This window comes from Zootoca vivipara, chromosome 11 (genome assembly GCF_963506605.1).
Source record: "Zootoca vivipara chromosome 11, rZooViv1.1, whole genome shotgun sequence".
Classification (NCBI taxonomy): domain Eukaryota; kingdom Metazoa; phylum Chordata; class Lepidosauria; order Squamata; family Lacertidae; genus Zootoca; species Zootoca vivipara.
This window is the reverse complement of record NC_083286.1, coordinates 63,280,269-63,302,769: the sequence shown is the minus strand read 5'-3', so window position 1 is coordinate 63,302,769 and position 22,501 is coordinate 63,280,269. Positions and strand designations below refer to the sequence as shown.

Below are 22,501 nucleotides of genomic sequence, written 5' to 3'. Positions count from 1 at the left end.
AGGGTGTCAGGGAGCCCGTGGGTTGCAAACAGCTTACGTAGTACCCGGATGGCTGCCGCCGTAGAAGTGGACGGTACCAGTGCGACCTCCAGCCATTTGGTGTAGGAATCCACCACTATGAAGAATGTTTTTCCCTGGAAGGGGCCAGCGAAGTCCACGTGCAAGCGTGACCATGGATGTCGGGCGGACTCCCAGGGCTGGACTGGGGCCCTTGGGGGATCCGGGCGGGATTCTTGGCAGGTCTGGCAGTGTTGGACCTAGGCCTCTATCTCTCTGTCAATCCCCGGCCACCACACATAACTCCTGGCAAGGGCCTTCATCCTCACTACCCCTGGGTGTGTCTCGTGTAGGGCTGTGAGGACCCTTTTGCGGAGGGGCTGGGGAACAACAACCCTGCTTCCCCATAACAGGCACCCCTTGTGGGCCGACAGTTCATGTTTGCGGTTTGTGTAGCCAGCGAATTCTGGCCCGGGGCTGCTGCTGGGCCATCCTCGCCACACCCAGTCCAGGACCCGGGAGATGACCCTATCTTTTGTGGAATGGTGCGCAACTTCTTGTGCCTGAATGGGTCGGTCGGGAAGCAGCTCCAGGGTCATAACCTCTTGCGCAGGCGCTGGGTCGGGGCCTGTTTCTGGTAGTGGTAGCCTGCTGAGTGCGTCTGCGTGGCCCATCGCCTTCCCAGGGCGGTGGATTAGTGCATACTGGTAGCCGGCAAGGAAAATTGACCACCTGAGGACACGTGGAGACAACACTTGGGGGGTCTGCTTCTCGGGGGCAAACAGGCCAAGCAACGGCTTGTGGTCAGTCACTATGGTAAAGGGCCGCCCGTACAAGAAATCATGGAATTTTTTTTATGCCCTTCACGATTGCCAGACCCTCCTTGTCAATCTGTGAGTAGTTTCGTTCGGCTGCAGCAAGCGTCTGGGAGAAGTATGCCACCGGCACCTCTCTTCCATCCGGGAGTTGGTGTCCCAGGACAGCGCCGATGCCATAGGGAGAGGCGTCGCATGCCAGCACCACTGGCAGCCTCTCGTCGAAGTGTGCCAAGACCGAGTTCGAGACGAGCAAGTCCTTGACTGCCTGGAATGCGGCCCTTTGTCGCTGGCCCCACACCCAAGGGGCCCTTTTATCTAGGAGTCTGTGTAGGGGCTCCGCTACCGCTGCCTTATGGGGAAGGAAGGCATGGTAAAAGTTCAATAGTCCCAATAATGACTGAAGTTCGGGCTTGCTCTTGGGCGCTGGGGCCTCACAAATGGCCCGTACCTTGTCACCGGTTGGATGGACCCCTTCTGCGTCCACCTTAAATCCCAGAAAGTCCACCTGCGGCACTCCCAGTAAACACTTTTCCCGCTTCACCTTGAGGCCCGCCGTCTGGAAACGGTGCAGGACGGAGCGGAGGCGGTCCTCAAATTCCTCTGGTGTGGGCCCGGCGATCAGTACATCATCGAAGAAGGGGGTGACGCCAGGAATCCCTTTAAGGAGAGAGTCCATTAGATTCTGGAATATGCCTGGTGCCACGCTAACGCCAAATTGCAGCCGCTTTACTCTGAATGCCCCTCTGTGCGTCACAATCGTCTGAGCCTCTGCTGTGGCTTCGTCCACAGGCAACTGTTGATATGCTTGGGCCAAGTCCAGTTTGCCAAAGATTTTTGACCCAGCCAGGGTGGCGAGGACATGGCTGACCACTGGCACTGGGTATGCATGGGCCGTGAGAGCCTTGTTTATGGTGCATTTGTAGTCTGCACAGATGCGGACCGAACCGTTAGGCTTGACGGGTGTGACAATTGGAGTTTCCCAGGGGGTGTTGGGCACCGGCTCCAGCACTCCTTGCTCCACGAGCCGGTCCAATTCCTCGTCTATGCGGGGTTTCAGGGCGAACGGGACCCGGCGGGCCTTGTGCCTGATGGGTCGTACAGCGGGGTCTAGCTGTAGGGCAATGGGGGGTCCTGTATATCGTCCCAATGCCCCATCGAAAACCCCTGGAAACTCTTTGCATATGGCGTCCACGTCCACTTGTAAGCTAGTGCGGATCACCCCAGTAACGGCTAGCCCCAGAGGTCCAAACCATGCCAGTCCCAGTAAGCTAACGTAGGGGCCCTTAACTACCAGCAAGTCCAATTGTTGCTTTCGCCCTCGATATTGCACCCTGAAGGTCCCCACCCCCATTGTAGGGACCTTACGTTTCTGGAAGTCCCGGAGGGTGAATGGGGCCGGCCTTAGTTTGGGACCCCCATTAGGGCACAGTTCCCTTAATGTTCGGGCCGAGATTATGGATAGAGTTGAACCCGTGTCCAGCTCCATGCGGCATGGGGCTCCCTCTATCTGTACCTCTATATAAATTTTCTCTGTGCTGGGATGGGGCAACTGGAATACCTGGTAGTCCGTGATCTCCGTCGAGTTGCCTTGGTGCATGGTGCCGTGTGACCTGGGGCTCCTGGGTCGGTCATCTGATGCTTGTCGACGGGTGAGTCGAGCCCGACACACCCGGGCGATGTGTCCCAATTTTCTGCACTGCCTGCACTCTGCGTTGCGGAAACGACAGGTCCTCCTCTCGTGGTTCTCCCCGCAGCTTGCACAGTTCCCTCCTTCTCGTCGAGGCTGCTGTGGTGTGTGTGCTGCTTGAGTGCGCCGCTGTACTCGGTGTACTTCCTCCCTGTCAGATTCGGATTCGTCGGTGAGGTCTTCGTGGTAGACCCTCGGTTGGGATGGCGGGGCCGGTCGTGCCTCTTGCGTTGACCTCTCAGCGGCTTCGGTTGCCAGGGCTTCCTCCAGAGCAATCTGGAACGTGAGGTCTTTTTTGGCGTAGAGGCGTCGTTGCAACATCTCGTCCCTCAGGCCACCGATGAGGCGGTCACGAAGCATGTTCTCCAACTCTGAGAAGTTGCATAACCGGGCGGCTTGGCGGAGGGAGGTCACAAACCCAGTTATGGTTTCCCCCGGGGCTTGCCGCTTTGCGTAGAAGGCATTTCGGCAAGCTACCACCGAGGGCTGTGGTGAAAAGTGCTCCTTCAGCCGTTCCATTATTGTTTTGTAAGAGACGGTAGCGACATCTCTAGGTGCAAGGAGAGCCCAGGCGATTTCAAACGTCTCCTCTCCACAGACGCTGAAGAATGTCGCCCTCTTCATGGCATCGTTGGTGACTTCTTTCGCTTGCAGGAGGAAGTTGAAACGGGCGGCGTACCCTTCCCAGTCTCCTGATGCTGGTTTGAATGGCGAGAAGCTGCTGTCGATTGCCATTCTGGGTTCCTTGGGTCCTGGAGCTGAAGCCTGGATGCACGGTGCGATGCAGCGGTGCAGCAGGTGGCGGTGCTGCGGTGCAGTGCGTGGTGGCAGTCAGCTCAGCAGGATCCCACCTTCGTCGCCAGTGAAATATACTCGGAGTCGAGAGTGAATTTCATGCTCTTTATTCAGCTCATATTCATCAAGGAGAAGAAGAGAAGACGAATGGCTCTTTTCCCAAAACCATCTGCTTATATACATTATTTACACAATGGGCCTTGCGTGATTGGCTACTTCAGGGCTACACCTGTGGGCCAATTATATTGTGGATTGACTTCTGCCTGCAGCCTGATTGGCTGCTCCTACAGGCCAATCAGGTAGCAGATTCACTTCTGCCAGCCGCCTGATTGGCTGCTCCAGCAGGCCAATCAGGTTGCGGATTCACTTCCACCTGGAGTTGGATTGGGTAGCTCCCGCTGATTCTGAATCCTATTGTTCTAGGATTCAGCTCAGTACATAACAGGGGGAAATTGCTTTCTTGACTTGTCCTAGGCATAGCAGCCAACTCCTAGAGGCCTAGGTGCCTCCCCCCCAATTAAATATTTGAGGAAGCTTATTTTGCAAAGGGGGAGAGCTCCATTTTTTAAGGATCAGCTCAAAGTTGTGCAGCTTTTTTTGCAAATGGGAAAAGCCCGTTTTTTGGGGGGGGGGAGTGTCAGTTCAGAGTTGTGCATCTTTTTTTGCAAAGGGGGAAAGCTCCATTTTTTAGGATCAGCTCAAAGTTGCTGAGTTTCCTTGCAAAGAGAAAAAAAATCCTGTTTTTATGGAGTTCAACTGACAGTTCTGCAGCTTCTTCTATAGGAAAGGAAAGGGACCCATTTCTACAGTTTCCAGACAGATAATCTAATCAGCCAGTCACATGTCTCCCTCTGCAGACAACAATTGAGGTCTAGGCAAGAGGCCGGGAGGGGCTGGGAAGGGAGCTAGCTCTCTTATCTCCCTCCCAGATCTCTTGCAATCAGCTGCTGAGTGGGTTCCTTTCGTTAGCAGCGCTTTCCGCCCCTCTAGCAAGTCACGGCTGGCTCCTGCATGCGCACACAGCACTCCCCGCCCCCTTCGGCAGATACGCCAAAGCTTCCTGCTGGGCGGAGCCACGGAGGCCCTGGCCTGCCCAGGAAGCTTTGGTGTAAATCTGCCAAGGGGGGCAGGGAGTGCCATGGGCGCATGCAGGAAAATTGGGACGTCCCATTCCATAATGATAATTTTACTATTTATATCCCACCCATCCTACTGGGTTGCCCCAAGCACTTTGGGCAGCTTCCAACATACATAAAACCATAATAAAACATTAAACGTTAAAAACCATGCCTATATAGAATTGCCTTCAGACGGCTCAGATAACTCCATACCCTCCAACATTTCTCCAATGGAAATAGGGACATCCTAAGGCAGTGATGGGCAACTTTTTGAGCTCGGTGTGTCAAAATTCGCCAAAAAACCAAGCATCACTCGGGTGGTGTGTCACTTTGAGAAAAAACCTATAATTTCATGATATTTATAGTTTAAATAATAAAAATGTATTAATTGTAATATATAACTGTATTTAATAAACCAAAAATTAATTATTTAACCAAACCAAACCAAGCACCCCTTATTTATCACAAAGTGCCCAGAGTTGTTGAGCTTTTGGGGGGGAGCTGCGGACCAATGTTTTGGAGGTTTTTTTTAGAATCCTTATCTCATTATACATTTCCAACCAGGACCAGTCTCAGGGTCATTCCGGGACCTTTGAGGGCACCAGCAGACTGGGCTCAGTTGGGCAGCATGCAAACTCGACAGGGACCCTTGGGTGCTGTCTCTCTGGGAGAGCCTCATCACAGTGGATCCTCCGAAGGGCCTGGATCATCTGGAAGGAGGAGCCCACCTTCCCTCTGCAGAGGGTCCCCTGGCCTCCCTCCCTCTTCCCCATGCCCTGCTTGCCCACCTAAGACCCAGCCAGCCAGCCGGCCAGCCAGCCAGGAGCCTCAGACCAAGATCTGGGGGGCCACCACCTGCCACCTGCAATACTTCTCCTTGCCCGTTGTTGGGAATAATAATAATAATAATAATTTATTTATTTAATGTATTCATACATACATACATACCCCACCCATCTGGCTGGGTTTCCCCAGCCACTCTGGGCGGCTCCCAGCAGAATATTAAAAATATTATAAAACATCAAACATTAAAAACTTCAAACAGGGTTGCCTTCAGGTGTCTACTAAAAGTGATATGGTTGTTTATTTCCTTGAAATCTGATGGGAGGGCGTCCCACTCCCACAGGGGAGGCGCCACTACCGAGAAGGCTCTGCCTGCTTCCCTGTAACATCGCTTCTCACACTGAGGGAACCGTCAGAAGGCCCTCGGCGCTGGACCTCAGTGTCCGGGCCGAACGATGGGGGTGGAGACGCTCCTCCAGGTATACAGGACCGAGGCCATTTAGGGCTTTAAAGGTCAGCACCAACACTTTGAATTGTGCTCAGAAACGTCCTGGGAGCCAATGCAGGTCTTTCAGGACCGGTTTTATGTGGTCTCGGCGGCCGCTCCCAGTCACCAGTGTGGCTGCCGCATTCTGGATTAGTTGTAGTTTCCGAGTCACCTTCAAAGGTGATTTAAGGGTGCAGAGCAGAGAGGGCTCCCAGCTCATGGCACAATTCCTAGGCTCAATTCCTACTCTGGCCCTGGGCTGCCCTGTTATGTTCAGTGACGATTACTCTGAGGTCAGCGTGCCTAGTGGTAGGATTGCTGATTTATTGCTTAGTTAACTGGTTCAAGAATCATTCTGGGAAGGGGAGAAGGGAAAGGTTCTTTTAGGGTGGAGCTTCTGCACACTCCTTTGTAGAAAGAAGGCGAGAGACAGGATCTCTCCAGGAGCATCGACCACTCAGGCTCTTTCAGAAGGACTTCACTTTAAAACAATGCAATCTTTCAAAAGTGCCTCAGGTTCACAAGGCACTCTTTCAGTCAACTAAACGACTGAAAACTGCAGCTCTAGATCATGGAATCATAGAGCTGGAAGGGAGAACTAAGAGTGTTAATATATTTAAAGATACGTTAATTATGGGGAAACCTGGAAAGACATATAAAGGAATTTAGAAATTTGGGGTGGTAGGCTGGCAGTCTCTGCCTCTGAGCCTGGCCTCCCTCGCAGGGCTGTTGTGAGAGAGAAAAAGGGAAAGATCAGGGCGATGTGCTGGCAGTCTCTCCGCCTCTCAGCCTGGCCTACCTCGCAGGGCTGTTGTGATGATAAATATAGGAAAAAATCAGGGCGATGTGCTGTGATGATATATATACTGTATATATATAGGAAAAGATAAGGGTGATGTGCTGGCAGTCTCTGCCTCTCAGCCTGGCCTACCTCGCAGGGCTGTTGTGAGAGAGAGAAAGGGAAAGATCAGGGCGATGTGCTGGCAGTCTCCGCCTCTCAGCCTGGCCTACCTCGCAGGGCTGTTGTGAGGGAGAAATGCGTCAGGCATCCCCAAACCTCGGCCCTCCAGATGTTTTGGACTACAATTCCCATCATCCCTGAGCACTGGTCCTGTTAGCTAGGGATGATGGGAGTTGTAGGTCAAAAAACATCTGGAGGCTGCCTCTGCCTGCACTACGTTGTCAGTCCGTTCTGTAGTGGGGAGGAATGGAGAGCAGGCACTACGACTCCCAGAAGGCAATGGGAGAACCGGCTCCTCCTCCTCCTCCCAGTCTCCCCCCGCCCGTTCCGAGTCCTCCCCATTGGCTGGCTCCTCCCCCCCCGTATCTGGGCAAAGCGCGGGCCCCGTCAACCAATGGGAGCCGAGAGTGGGACGTGGGGGGCGTGGCCGGGCGGAGAGACGTTTGAGTTGGCGGTTGGCGGTTACTTCAAGATGGCGAGTAAGGCCCGTCTCTTTACCTCAGGAGGGGATTTGAGTTCATGAACAATGTGAGCATAAGATATCCAAGAGAAATCAGCAGCATATTATATATAAATGCATCGTGAGGAAAAGCAGTTTGCCATATAAGGAACAGTATACTGTAGGCAAGTAATTGCAGGAACGTGTATCTGAAGAAGTGTGCCTTCACACGAAAGCTTAGTTGGTCTCTAAGGTGCTACTGGGCAATTTATTATTATTATTATTTATCTATTTTGACTGCCTCAGACCAACACAGCTACCTACCTGAATCATGTCCTATTTTGTTTTCCATGCAGTCGTTATCTGCATATACTGTTCCTTTCTCTTATTTTTCGCCTAGACTGTCCTCTTCCCTGAGAGCCATTTACTGTATATATAATTTTTGTTGATTTCTCTTTGGTATTATTATGCTCACATCTTTTAGGAACTAAAAGAGGGCTGGTGTTGATCGGCTGTCACTACAGCAATTGGGTGGCCGATTGGTGGCTTCTGCCAGCGAGGGGACAGGCAGACAATAGGTGGGCTTTGCGACGCGGACGAGTGGCAGCGTAGGTCCGGCGGGTGAGCGATTTTTGGAAATCCCCCCCCTAAAAAAGCTCAGCAACTCTGGGCAAGTTCCCTCAGTTTTCTTAATTTGGAATTCCCCATCGTATGCACGGAAAAATCCAGCACATCCTGCCTTTCTCCTGTCATACGACTCCAGGAGGTGTGCCACTGTTTCCCAATCCCAAGTGGTCCCCATCCTGGCACTGAGCAGACCTCCTGAGCTCCGCCAGGGTCCTAGCACCACATGCCTCCAGACTGTGCCCTAGGGCAGAGTTTCTGGCTTCACCGAAGGGTTGGAGCCTGGGGGGTATACTGACTCCACACCTAGGACCAAATTGGGTATTACCTTGCTTCTCAAACTTAATCCATTCCGGAAGTCCGTTCTCATGTTCCTTCTTCCGTTGCAGCTCTCCTGAACCTTCAGGCTGACTCGGACCTGGCTGTGTCCACCGCTGGAAAGGCTGCCAGTGAGGTTAGATGGTGCGGCAGTCAGATCACCGGAGCAAAATAACGCCTGATTAGAGGTGACCATTGGTTCACTCATAGAATAGAATCATAGAGTTGGAAGAGACCACAAGGGCCATCCAGTCCAACCCCCTGCCAAGCAGGAAACACCATCAAAGCATTCTTGACATATGGCTGTTAAGCCTCTGCTTAAAGACCTCCAAAGAAGGAGACTCCACCACACTCCTTGGTAGCAAATTCCACTGCCGAACAGCTCTTACTGTCAGGAAGTTCTTCCTAATGTTTAGGTGAAATCTTCTTTCTTGTCGTTTGAATCCATTGCTTCTCTCCTTTCAGGACTATTACTGAGAGACCATCAACACCTGCCTCAACATTCTCACCAGCTTGTTGTCGGAGGCCCCCCCTCTGGAGACGCTGCAGGATATATTAGTGGTAAGGGAGCCCCCAAGATGTCAGAGCCGGGGGAAGCATGCCGGAGGACAGACCCTCTCGAAATGATTGCCCAGGGGGCATCTGTGGCCAACTCACTGGTTGTGGCTGTTGATGGTGAAAGGGGCCTCTGTGTCAGGAAGTCCTACACACGAGTAGGAGACCTGGTCGGTTGTTTGGGAGATTCAAAATCTTTCTCCAGCCTGAACACGGTGACTGATACCTTAGAGACATCAGCACACTTCAGGATCAGCAGAGTATAGGTAGTCAGTGTACAGACTCAATAGCACAGCAGCATTTGGCTAAACAACGTTTATTTACATATATACATTCGGAGCATTGTAACTCAGCTCCTTCCTCTTCAGCATCAGACAGCAAAGAGAAAGAGCAAAGGACAAACGTCCCACATCACAGAAACACAGTAATACAAACATCCTGTCACTTCCCACAGTGTGGAATGAAAACATACACCAACAAGGGATATAAACAATCCCATGACTGCAGCACAGGAGAAGAATCCTAACCCTCTGTTCTGCTAGGAATGCTTGTGCAAAGCACACATTTGTTTCCTTTCAAAGATATGTCTCTCTCTCCACTTTCTCCTTGCCATACATTGCACCTCCACTTCCTCGCCGTTTTTCTAAACTGAAAGCCCCCAAATGCTGCGACCATAGAGCTTCATAACCATCCCAGTCCTTTTGGTTGCCCCCTTCCGAACTTTTCCCAGTTCCGAATTATAATTTTTGAGGTGAAATTGATAATATTTTTGTTGGTCCCAGTGGGAAACTGGAGGTTTTGTTGGTCCCAGTGGGGAACTGGAGGTTTTTGTCGTCTCAAAACACCCTTCAGGTGTTTTGAGACGACAATTCCCACCATCCCTGACCACTGGTCCTGCTAGCTAGGGATCATGGGAGTTGTAGGCCAAAAACATTCTTTGACATGAATATCCCCAAACCCAACCCTACTTAGGTAACAAAGTGCAGATGTGGACACTTGGAGGGTATAGGGTAGTGAACTTTGCTTTTCGCGGCACTTTCTTTGGCCTTGCACACCATCAAGTGTTTTCTTTCTCAGCTCCTTTTTCACCCGGCAATCGGCCGCCTGTTCAGCCTCCAGTATATAATGGAGAACTTGATTGAGTGGATGGTGGCCCCCAGCCCCCTCATGCATCTCCACGCCGGGGTGTCCCTCGCCTGAAACCCTGGACAGCCACTGCTAGTCAGCGTAGACAATACGGAGAGATGGAGCAGGGGTCTGGGAGATCTTGGCCTGAACGCTGTTCTCCTGTCCTTTTCCCTCCAGGCTACCAACGTTTTGCACTTCCTTCTCAAACTACCTGAGGCTGTACATATAGTGGAGGACAAGTTCGGCCACCTCCTGCTTGCCCTGGCCACCCAACTATACTTCCTCCTTGGGGCGAGCAGAAGATTTTCGAGGGGGGCACCAAGCCTCATCACCGGCCCCCGCCTCGACCCGCTGGCGTAAGGGACCTGCTAATACATTTGGGGTGGCCCTCCCTCCCTTCTCTCTCTGGGCGCTTGCAAGCGTGACCCGTGGCCGTCATGGCTCAGCCCTCACCAAAGAGATAGGCTTCATTTGGAGATGGAGGCCCTGCTTCCCCAAGCCCTGTGCTCTTCAGTCCTTTTGGAGCACAACTCCCACCAGCCCCAGCCAGCGCAACTGGGCTGAAGATGCGAGTTGTTGTAGTCCAAAACATCGGAAGGACACTAGGATGGGAAGGGATGTTGGAGACTCTCCCGCCCGCACGATGGATGGGCTGATTGGGGTGCCATGGAACCTGAAGTCTCCATCACGTGCTGGAAAGATGTGGGAGGGAGGCTGCGGGAGCTGGGGGTTGTGGCTGGATCCATCAGGCCAAGCAGCTCAAGACTGCAAGCTGCCAAGGACCTCCAACTCCCCAGGTGAAGCTACCCATCATCGGAGGCCCCTCTTCATGTGCGTCCGGCGGGTGGGGCCTTTTCTGTGGTGGCTCCCCATGAGTGGGACGCTCTTCCCCAGGGAGGCTTGCCTGGTGCCTTCCTTAGATACCTTTAGATGCCAGGCAAAAAGGTTCCTCTTCAGTCCGGCCATGGGCGGATTAACACCTGACGCCCTTTCCATTGCTCGGCTTTGTTCCGGCTTCTATGATTTCTTTGGTGCTTTTTATCTTGTGTTTGCCCTGAGATCTACGGGTGACGGCAGGATACAGTTTTTTTAATGGATAAATGAATAAATAGAATCTTCTTCATTCTTTCCCTTGATTCAGGACCACTGTGCAGGCCCTGAAAAACCTCATCCGGTCTGGTGGCTACATCAAAGAATACAGCGCTTTGGGGGAGGAAAGGTGCTGGGAGATGCTTTCCAGTCCAGAAGGCTTCTTCAAAGGCCTTCATCTTTTGATAAGGTAAGTTGGTGAAAAGGGCTGGCAGGGGAGGCCTGCTTTCTGGGAAATGGGGATCAACTTACTCTTGATTTCATGAAATGTATATGCTGTTTGATTGTAATAAAACAAACAAACTTCCAAGAGATGAAAAGAGCGATGAGAAAAACTAACCAGATGAACATTTGCACCAGCTTTCGAATCATCTGGGTAGGCTGGTCTCAACAAGAATGTTCTTGGCCAGGGAGGGTTGGGTATGAATAAAAATGTAATAATAATAATAATATTAATAATGTGCCCCCGCCTCCAAACTCTTACCGCCAGCAGGTCCTCCAGCCATGGCTCCGGTGACAGAGGCATCCCTCCGCTGCTGCTACGGCGACTCAGGACTGCCTGCCGGGAGCCTGAGGGCCCTGCCCTGCCTCTTTCCACTGACAGGCTTCACATGGACTGCTATGTAAACATGCGTAACTGGCTGTTATAACAGAATATACAAAAACTTGTTCAAAACTTGGTTCAATGAATTTATCAAACCAACAGGATCAACATAAATCAACAGAAAAGGGACACCCCCATGTTCAAAATATCAACAAGGATTCAGTCCAAAATGAATGAAGTGTTCATGAAGTAATTCTTGTGGAGATAAGTCAATTCCAAAGTACTTTCGAAGCAGAAATAATATTAGAATTCCACAAGAGGAGGTGTACATCAGGTGTAGAGGTGACAACAATCTATCCAATTGGCAAACAGGCGTGGCAAGCCAATGTCCATAGACAAGGTTCCCGGGTTACGTCCCTTATTTCGCCCCAGTTAGGCTTGCAAAGATAGAAACATCAACTCAAAGCTCTAGGTCAGGCATCCCCAAACTGCGGCCCTCCAGATGTTTTGGACTACAACTCCCATGATCCCTAGCTAACAGGACCAGTGGTCAGGGATGATGGGAATTGTAGTCCAAAACATCTGGAGGGCCGCAGTTTGGGGATGCCTTCATTTGGCATTACACCTAGAGCTTTGAGTTGATGTTTCTATCTTTGCAAGCCTAACTGGGGCGAAACAAGGGACGTAACCCGGGAACCTTGTCTATGGACATTGGCTTGCCACGCCTGTTTGCCAATTGGAGAGATTGTTGTCACCTCTACACCTGATGTACACCTCCTCTTGTGGAATTCTAATATTATTTCTGCTTCGAAAGTACTTTTGAATTTATGTTGATCTTGTAGGTTTTTGTATATTCTGTTATAACAGCCAGTTACGCATGTTTACATAGGTAAATTTTGTTCGTAACGGAGGTTTTTGTTGTATGTATGTATACGATTCACATGGACTGCGGCTGATACTCGGCAGAGGGGGCTCCTCTTTTTAATAGTTTATTAATTTAATAGTTTATAAATTATATTTAATAGTTTATAAATTATATGTTATCTTTTATATTTTATATATTAAATTGTCCTTTTTTGGCATGTTCTTTTGTTTGTGTGTTTCTTTCTCTCTTGGGGGTGGGTGTTGGGTTGTGCACAGGTAGAGTTTTGTATCATTCTGTTCTTAAGGGGAGAGGGTCAGGGCTGCCCAGGAGTTGGCTCCACCAACAGAATGGCTGGAGCATGTTCCACAGGGTGTGTGTGCGTGTGTGTGTCCTGGGACATCCGATCTCAGTGATCACGGGCAGCAGCAGGAGTTACGCTAAGTCCAGACCATGTCATTACCAAGGAGGCGGGTTTGGTCGTTGTTTGAAGACTATTCCTGCCTCCGGGTCTGGTCTTGACCAGAGGGATACTGGAATAAGCAAGGGGGGAGGGGCCCACAGGGCTTTGAGGTGCTGCTGTGCAATGTCAGGAAGACCTTGTTTGGCTCCAGCTTCTTCACGAAGGAATCGGCCTCCTCAGAGAGCTGCTCCGTGTTGACAGTGGACGGGCTTGTACATGTTGAACCTTTGCTGGAAAAGGAGAAGGGAAAGTGAGGAGCAGCAAACGGCAGGCGTGTGGTTCTGGCCGCCTCGTCTCGAAAAGGATGTTGGAAAAAGTTCAGAAAAGGGCAACCAAAATTATCAAGGGTGTTAGGGCAAAATTCTGGGTGTGAGAATGCTCAGCCACCCAGCTCAAGAGGCAAGGGCCTGTGGTCGTTGCGGAGTATAAAAGGAAGGCGTCCAGCCACGATCCGGAGCAAACAGCAAGGTTTATTACTGCGCAGCAGGTTCAATGCCAGACTGAACACCGTGAACAGGGCTACAGGAACTTTTAAAAGTTCCCACCACCATCCCATAATGCACATCGAAAGCATCATACATATATCACTTGTGACAGGGTAAAACGACAGAAAAGGGGAAGGTGCAAGGGGCATTAGCATACAGGTAAACATAAGGTAACAATGCACGATGTCCCAGGACATTGATAAGCAAGTACCAGTAAGTATCTGGGAGAGGATCCTTGAGTACCTGGTGGGGAAAAACAATGGGTCCAGGTGTGTGTATTGCCTCTGGCTTCAGAGGGTCGGGAGTGGTAGGAGATGGTACCTGAATGGATTATGGATATGCAGAGGAGCACAACCCTGGCTACGTGACCTCTCGCTTAAAGGATTATGGCTGTTCCCTGCATCCCTGAGAGCCCTTGGCCAGAGTAGCAAAAGGGGGTTTCATTTAGAAATACAGATACACGGTATTCATTCATAAAGAAATATGGTTACATAGAGTCTCAGGCAACAGAGAAAGGGTAGGAAAAGGAGCCTTTATTACACAGGGCTTGATCTTGAGGGGTTCGATCGAGGTGTTCATGTTGGTGCGATACTAGAGTGGTGTTGTAGGATCAGACGGGGTCCCTTGAGGGCATTTGTGCCAATCTTGATTCCCAAATGAAGCCGCGTTTGGGTGCCCCCCCTATAAAATCCCTAACAAAGGGGATGGAGCGAATCCCCTAGGAAGGAAGGTGGCTGAGGTGAGGACTTTTTGGTGAGGAGAAAAGGCAAGTAAGAGGCAGCACGATAGAAGTTTATGAAGTTTGGCATGGCACAGAGGAAGTGGAAAGAGTCTCTTGTGGGAGATGCAGGACAGGTAAAAGAAAGGTAAACCAGGGAACTCAGAGGATCCCAAACACGCATAGCTCTGGAACACAAAGGCTGTCCTGACACAGAGGACTTTAGGCTCCTTGGCCTGTCTGTCAAATTGCCCGTCTGATAACTATCAAAAATGGCGATAAAAGTAATGCTGCACATGGCAGAGAAGGAAGGTGAGCGATGGAAGGGTGAGGGCCTCTCAAGGCCTGGCTCCTGGCTTGTTACAGTATCTGCCGGCCGTGGGACCGGAGGCCTCACACAGGAATCCCGCTAGATGGGCTGAGGGACAAAAGGGGGTCTGCTTGGATGGAGCAGGTCCCTAATTCAATTCCTGGATGACCTGCTAAATTATTATTATTATTACCCTTTGCAAGGCCTTCTTGGCACAGAGCTGCAGAAGAGATATCACACCACAGCACAGTAATATCCTAAGCCAGGGGTCCCCAAACTTTTTCAGCCGGGGGCCGGTCCACCGCCCCCAGACCCTGTGCTGGGCCGGACTATATATATTTTTTGGCGCAAGGACCCCTGCTGCGCCCCACCCCACCCCATGTTTCTCTCAGGGTGGGCAGCAGAGAGAGAGAGTCCGGAGGGACAGAGACTCCATTTTCCAGAGTTGTTAAGAGGCGTCTCAGCCTCCCACGGGCACACCTCTCCCTCGGGTGTGGGGTCAAGGAGGGAGATGCTGCCTTCACTGAGCGAAGACTGGGGGTGTGGGGTCAGGGAGGGAGATGCTGCCACATTCATTCAAAGCAGTCCAAAGTGACACCATTAATTCTTTATAATACAGTATTGCTCTAAAAACAGATGGCAAAAAACTATAACTGTACTGGTCTTTGGCGTCTGGAGAGGGGAAGGGGGAACTTTGTATCTGAAAGTTTAAAACTGAATTTCATCATCATAAAAAACATTGGAAGAGACAAATGGCTTTAGCCACGTTTCATGGGCAGCCCTACCTGATTCCCGTTGAACTTACTGCAAAGTAACTGAGCTCTTAGCCTGGCACTGAGAGAGGGGGGAGACCCAGCTGCCTTAAGAGATGAATGAGATAAACACCGGGATGAAAAAACACACAAAAAGCGGGAGATTGATATTTTGGGGTCCTAGGGCAGATTAGGCAGGTCTCCTTTGTCAGTTGCTGGCCAGGGCTGCGGAGCCAGGAGGAGAAAAGTCAGTGGAGCTGCCTTTTGGACTCGGCTCTGGGGCTGAGGAGCCGACTGAAGCAGCCAAGCGAGCGGAAGCAGCCAAGCGGAGGCAGGCGGGGCGAGCAGGAGCTCCGTTCAGAGCCTCTTAAAGGCGCAGCGCCGCTTTTTCCCACCACCTTCCTGGGCACCCCCTGGGCTCCTCTGCCTGCTCTTGCAAGCCCGAAAAGGCTCCTGTCCTGCTGCTGCCTCTCGCAAGTGCAGGCACAGGAGCCGCAGTTGGGGGAGGCAGCAAAGGGGCGGGGAGGAACGAGCAGCCCGGCTCCTGCCCAGCTTCGCTGCTTTAAAGCGAGCTGCGGAGGAGGGAAGGTTTCTCCTCCGGGCTGAGAAGCTGCGCTGCGTCTCTCTTCTTCTTCGAGGACTCTGCACCGCGCCTCCTTTTTCTTTCCCCAGCCCTGGGTTCCGCTCAGTCAAGCTTCGCCATCAGCGCACGCACCGCAGGACCAGCAAGAGCTGTGCGCCCGCTGGTGGGTGAAGCACGACTGAGCGGAACCCAGCACGGGGAAAGGAGAAGGAGGTGCGGCGCGGAGTCCTCGGAGAAGGAGAGAGACGCTGTGCCACTAGCCTATGGCTAAGAAGGGCCTGCGTGGAGGAGCAGCGTGAGGAGGAGCGGCCACAGGCGGCGCCCAGGAGGAGCCTGTGCTATGCTTCCCTTCCTTGGCGCTGCTGCTGCGCTCAGGACAGGCGCAGGCTCCTGGCGGCGAGGAAGAGGCGACGCAGGGGGGTAAAATGGCTCCCGCTGGGAAATTTTTTAAAAAGTGCTTAATGACCATGCCGATCCCCAGACCTTTCGCGGGCCGGATTGGGAAGCCAATTGGGCCGCATCCGGCCCCCGGGCCGTAGTTTGGAGATGCCTGTCCTAAGCTCATGAGGGAAGAATCGTGCTTCTGTGTCAGAGTGTGTGCGTTGGGTGCAGAGTTCAATTCCTGGGGACCTCCAAGTGGGGCTGAGAACAGCTGCTGCTCCCCAAATCCTGGAGAGTCAGGATCCAAATGCCTCTCTGGGAAAGTGGAAGTGATGCAGAACAGAGCAAGGGAATGGAAGAACGTCAGCCCCGGGTCAAAAGGATTCGTTCAGAGGCGAGAGCATTTATGTTGCATGAAAATCCCCACCGGTATCTCCAAGGAGGGCTGGGAGAGACCCCCACCATGCCACCTGAAGCTCTGGAGAGCAGCAGCCAGTCAGTGCAGAGGTGCTGTGGCATAGTGGTAAGAGCAGTGTTTCTCAAACTTGGGTCCAGACAACAGCTGGGGACCCAAGTTTGAGACACAATGGATTAGAATGTCGGTCTAGGGCCTGGGAGGCTGGGGTTCAAATTCCCGTTTGGCCATGAAGCTCACTGGGTGGCCTTGGGCCAATCACTCACTCTCAGCCTGACCTCCCTCGCAGGGCTTTTGTGAAGGCAGAATGGGGAGGAGCGGCAGACCCTAGGAAAAGGGACGGGCCGTTTGTTGTTCTCTCACCTTAGCCTGGGGGTTGATGTCACAGCTGGTGAAGGCATACTGCCAATGTGGCAGTCCCAGGTGGGTGATCAGGAGCCGGTAGTAAGCAGTGAAGGGTTTTGGTGAGGAAATGCCAGTCGAGAGCTCAGTCCAGAAGCCAGATCTCGGAATCCGGGGTGACAACTGGAAGTGAGAAGAGAGACTATTAGTGCCACAGGATGAGAAGAACGGACCCCCCCACCTCTCAGGGGTTTTTAATAAGGAACTCTTGAGGCCTATGGATGACGATCTGGGCCTCGGTGCTTTTCACAATGGATAAAGGCATTTCCAAGGGAAATTGATCCTCTGAGGCCCTTCTTCAGGTGCCTCCTCCACGAGAGGTCCGGAAGGTGGCCACATGAGAACAGGCCTTTTCTTCAGTGGCTCCCTGTTTGTGAAAGGCCCTCCCCAGGAAGGCTCGCTTGGCACCTTCACTACCTATCTTTAGGTGCCAGGTGAAAATGTTCCCCTTCAACCAAGCCTGATCTCTACCTTTCTAAATGCGCTGGGTGAGGGGGATTTTTGCTTTTCTTCTTGTTTTTATTATGCATATATATACAATAGATATAGATATAAAGATATAGTAATTTTATGTGGTGAACCGCCCTGAGATCTGTGGATAAAGGGCAGTATACAAATGTCAATAATAATATTAACAACAACAACAGCAACAGCAACAACAAAGCATAGCTTGCTTCAGGAAAACTTCATCACAGGCCATCATAAATGACAGCCTTTTTCAACCTGGTGCCCTCCAGATGTTCTGAACTACAAAGCCCATCACTCTCAGCCAGCACAATGGTATGTTGCTAGGAACATCTCCCACAAAGACAAAAGGCAACTGGGGCTTGCAGATGGGGTCGATTAGGGAAGACAGCTCTTGGGCTGCTGATATCACACAACATACCTGGCTTGGTGTTCTTGTACACAAGGCAGACCTTCCCATTCCCTCTGCACGGGTCCAGCTCAAACACCAGGCTCCACGAGTCCAAGTGAGGTTTCTCTGGCTGACCCCCGTTACCTTTGGGGAGAAAGAAAAGGCTGAGTGAGGCAGGCAGGCATTCTCATCCGTCGGGTGCAGGGCAAGGAATACTCAAGCCATGCAGAGCTCGGGAAGCTGGGTATAAGGTCACAAAAACTATCGGTGGGGTAGCAGGTGGGGCGGAGGGGATAGAGGTCTTCCATGGACAAAGGGGTGAGGTGGGGCAGTACCTCCTTCATTGTCGGTGTCCTCCAAGTCAGCCAGTGTGGGGGCATTGGGTAAGGCGTAGACGGGTGACGCTCTGACTCAGTTTAGCTAGGAGATGCTGTTGACGGTCATGGAGCCAAGGGGCATCGGGTTGTCTGGAAGAAAGGCAGACATTTCTAGGTTGCTGGCATGAATGGCACCATTCTGTAGGAGCACAGAAGGCTCACAGAACATGGTGCCCTCTGAAGAAGAATCTCAGCTTGCTTACTTGCTTTTTGCAAGAAGCAAGCGCCTATCTGTCACGGCAACAAAGATAGGATTGGCAGCACAAGGAGTTCCGCCAATGAGACGGAAACATGGAAGGTGCCTAAAGAAGCCAGGGTGGCTATCTAAAGAACTTTTGACTGAGTTAAGATTTAAAAGGGATATGTACAAAAAATGGAAAAGGGGGGAAATCTCCAGAGAGGAATTCAAACATATAGCCAGCATGTGTAGAGACAAAGTCAGAAAAGCTAAAGCACAGAATGAACTCAGGCTCGCCAGAGAGGTTAAAAGCAACAAAAAGGGCTTTTATGGGTATGTCCGTAGCAAAAGGAAGAACAAGGAAACAGTGGGGTCACTTAGAGGAGAAGATGGTGAAATGCAAACAGGGGACAGAGAAAGGGCAGAACTCCTCAATGCCTTCTTTGCCTCAGTCTTCTCCAAAAAAGAAAACAATGCCCGACCTGAAGAATATGGAGCAGATGATTCAGCAGGGGACACACAGCCCAGAATAAGTAAGGAGGTAGTACAAGAATACTTGGCTAGTTTAGATGTATTCAAGTCTCCAGGGCCAGATGAACTACATCCAAGAGTATTAAAAGAACTGGCAGAGGTGATTTCAGAACCACTGGCAATAATCTTTGAAAATTCCTGGAGAACAGGCAAAGTTCCAGCAGACTGGAGGAGGGCAAATGTTTCCCCTATTTTCAAAAAGGGGAAAAGAGAGGACCCAAACAATTACCGCCCAGTCAGCCTGACATCAATACCAGGAAAGATTCTAGAGCAGATCATTAAGCAAACAGTCTGTGAGCACCTAGAAAGAAACTCTGTGATCACTAAAAGTCAGCATGGGTTTCTGAAAAATAAGTCATGTCAGACTAATCTGATCTCATTTTTTGACAGAATTACAAGCCTGGTAGATGAAGGGAACGCTGTGGATGTAGCCTATCTTGATTTCAGCAAGGCCTTTGACAAGGTGCCCCATGATATTCTTGTAAAGAAGCTGGTAAAATGCGGGCTAGACAATGCTACCATTCAGTGGATTTGTAACTGGCTTACTGACCGAACCCAAAGGGTGCTCATCAATGGCTCCTCCTCATCCTGGAGAGTAGTGACTAGTGGGGTGCCACAGGGTTGTCTTGGGCCCAGTCTTATTCAACATCTTTATCAATGACTTGGATGATGGGCTTGAGGGCATCCTGAGCAAGTTTGCAGATGACACCAAATTGGGAGGGGTGGCTAATACCCCAGAGGACAGGATCACACTTCAGAATGACCTTAACAGATTAGACAACTGGGCCAAAGCAAACAAGATAAATTTCAACAAGGAGAAATGTAAAGTACTACACTTGGGCAAAAAAAATGAAAGGCACAAATACAGGATGGGAGACACCTGGCTTGAGAGCAGTACATGTGAAAAGGATCTAGGAGTCTTGGTAGACCACAAACTTGACATGAGTCAGCAGTGTGATGCAGCAGCTAAAAAAGCCAATGCAATTCTGGGCTGCATCAATAGGAGTATAGCATCTAGATCAAGGGAAGTAATAGTACCACTGTATTCTGCTCTGGTCAGACCTCACCTGGAGTACTGTGTCCAGTTCTGGGTACCACAGTTCAAGAAGGATACTGACAAGCTGGAACGTGTCCAGAAGAGGGCAACCAAAATGGTCAAAGGCCTGGAAACGATGCCTTATGAGGAACGGCTTAGGGAGCTGGGTATGTTTAGCCTGGAGAAGAGAAGGTTAAGGGGTGATATGATAGCCATGTTCAAATATATAAAAGGATGTCATAAAGAGGAGGGAGAAAGGTTGTTTTCTGCTGCTCCAGAGAAGCGGACACGGAGCAACGGATTCAAACTACAAGAAAGAAGATTCCACCTAAACATTAGGAAGAACTTCCTGACAGTAAGAGCGGTTCGGCAGTGGAATTAGCTGCCAAGGAGTGTGGTGGAGTCTCCTTCTTTGGAGGTCTTTAAGCAGAGGCTTGACAGCCATCTGTCAGGAATGCTTTGATGGTGTTTCCTGCTTGGCAGGGGGTTGGACTGGATGGCCCTTGTGGTCTCTTCCAACTCTATGATTCTATGAGTATTGCTGCTGAAATAGGAATCTTTCTGCTGCTGAACAGCTCCCGTTTCATTGCCCCACTTCCCAGATTAATGAACACAACTTAAGCAGAGGAAATGGGTGTGTGGATGCAATTGTTAATCAGAGCAGAACTGGGATGGTGGGAAGTCTCTCCAAGCCTGGAGGTCTGAGCCTCCATTGCTAGCTCTGCACAGAAGGGAGGGGGGCCCCTCCTTCTGGGGACGAGGCTCGGGGTCTGGGGTCCCTTGGGGAAGGGGAGAGGCTAGGGAGGCCGACGAGAATGGCCGAGGGCCAGGCAAGAGGCGTCTTCCCCGGACGACAGACCCCCAAGCCGGGAAGCCCCGAGTTCCAGTCTCCGTTCCGAGGGAGCCTTCTGGGGAAGGGAGGAGCAGACGGGCAGCAGCCCTGGGACGAGAACAGGAAGAAGCCCCGCTCCCCGGACCCTCCGCACAGCCCTGAGGGCGAGAGAGAGACAGGAGAGGGGGGGTCCTGGCTCCTGAGGCAACGGAGGCGGCTCTCTGCACATGCTCAGGAACCACGCCAGCCTTGGCCCTCGTTCATCCTCCCAAGTCCTGAGGTAAAGAGATGGGCCTTACTCCAGCCAGCAGCCCCGCTCGCCATCTTGAACTAACCGCCAACCGCCAACTCCAACGTCTCTCCGCCCGGCCACGCCCCCCGCGCCCAACTCTCGGCGCCCATTGGCTGACGGGGCCTGTGCTTTGCCCAGAAACGGAGTCGGAGGAGCCGGCCAATGGGGAGGACTCGGAACGGGCGGGGGGGGGAGAAAGGGAGGAGGAGGAGGCGCCGGCCAATGGGGAGGACTCGAAACGGGCGGGGGGGGAAAGGGAGGAGGAGGAGGAGCCGGCCAATGGGGAGGACTCGGAACGGGCGGGGGGGGGAGAAAGGGAGGAGGAGGAGGAGCCGGCCAATGGGGAGGACTCGGAACGGGCGGGGGGAGAAAGGGAGGAGGAGGAGGAGCCGGCCAATGGGGAGGACTCGGAACGGGCGGGGGGGAGAAAGGGAGGAGGAGGAGGAGCTGGCCAATGGGAAGGACTCAGAATGGGCGGGGGGAGAAAGGGAGGAGGAGGAGGAGCCGGCCAATGGGGAGGACTCGGAACGGGCGGGGGGGGAGAAAGGGAGGAGGAGGAGGAGCCGGCCAATGGGGAGGACTCGGAACGGGCGGGGGGGGGAGAAAGGGAGGAGGAGGAGGAGCTGGCCAATGGGGAGGACTCGGAACGGGCGGGGGGGGGGAGAAAGGGAGGAGGAGGAGGAGCCGGCCAATGGGGAGGACTCGGAACGGGCGGGGGGGGGAGAAAGGGAGGAGGAGGAGGAGCTGGCCAATGGGGAGGACTCGGAACGGGCGGGGGGGGGGAGAAAGGGAGGAGGAGGAGGAGCTGGCCAATGGGGAGGACTCGGAACGGGCGGGGGGGGGGAGAAAGGGAGGAGGAGGAGGAGCCTGCTCTCCCATTGCCTGCTGGAGGACCCCCTGGCGGTAAGAGATTGGGGACGGGGGGGGGGGTACATATTCTTATTCTTACATTTTAATTTATACCCCTCCCTCCCTGGCCAGGCCTGGGCTCCGGGCAGCTAACACCAAATATAAATTACAATAAAAAGTAATGGAAAACAACAACAAGCAATGCAGTGTTCTTTGGCATGCATATCGCCAAACCCGACCCCGCTTAGGTAACAAAGTGCAGATGAGGGAGAACATTTGGAAGGGCCACGTGGGAAAATGGGCCAGAGAGGATTTCTTCATCCCTGGGCCCTCGATTTACTACAACAATATTTTTGTTGGTCCCAGTGGGAAACTGGAGGTTTTGAGCAGGGAGCACTAATGCTGTGTTCTTTTGTATGACCCTCTTCTTAGGCAAGGAAGTGAAGAGGAGGGAAGAACAACGGAAGGGCCACATAGTGAAATGGGCCAGGGATGATTATTTTAACTCTGGCCCCTCCATCTACCTCCAGGACATCGGGAAAGTGGCCCAGGTAGGTGTGGCTTTTGGGACTCTCTCTTGCTAAGACCGCAGCCAGCTCCCAGATAGCAGAGGTTCGTCCATTTGGGCCAGTGGGGCCCTGCCCCACCAGCCTCCTCAGGCAGCCCCCAACACCTAGGGCAGGCTTCCCCAAACTCGGCCCTCCAGGTGTTTTGAGACGACAATTCCCACCATCCCTGACCACTGGTCCTGCTAGCTAGGGATCATGGGAGTTGTAGGCGTTAAGAAGCTGGAGTTTTACAAAAGACTAATCTGGCACCTGGGTTGCCTTTCTGCC

The 22,501-nt window shown here is 52.1% G+C and overlaps 2 long non-coding RNA genes and 1 pseudogene across 4 annotated transcripts in view; 2 read left to right on the top strand and 1 right to left on the bottom strand.

The window, feature by feature from the left end:
- Positions 1-7,075: 7,075 nt before the first annotated feature.
- Positions 7,076-10,639, top strand: LOC118077693 (uncharacterized). 3 transcript variants are annotated; one of them, XR_004691670.2, is made up of 4 exons: positions 7,076-7,125; positions 8,099-8,215; positions 8,493-8,588; positions 9,888-10,639. It is a non-coding gene; the product is annotated as an uncharacterized LOC118077693 (long non-coding RNA). The 3 variants fall into 3 exon arrangements; XR_009558344.1 differs by having other exon boundaries at positions 7,086-7,174; XR_009558343.1 differs by having other exon boundaries at positions 7,086-7,706.
- Positions 10,640-12,103: 1,464 nt separating this feature from the next.
- The window catches only part of LOC118077141 (tubulin polyglutamylase complex subunit 2-like), a 16,309-nt pseudogene continuing 5,911 nt past the window's right edge, over positions 12,104-22,501 (bottom strand).
- LOC132592819 (uncharacterized) overlaps positions 21,676-22,501 on the top strand; it is a 2,644-nt gene continuing 1,818 nt past the window's right edge. The window contains exons 1-2 of the long non-coding RNA XR_009558342.1: positions 21,676-21,719; positions 22,098-22,216. This is a non-coding gene — a long non-coding RNA (uncharacterized LOC132592819). The remainder of the gene's footprint in view (positions 21,720-22,097; positions 22,217-22,501) is intronic.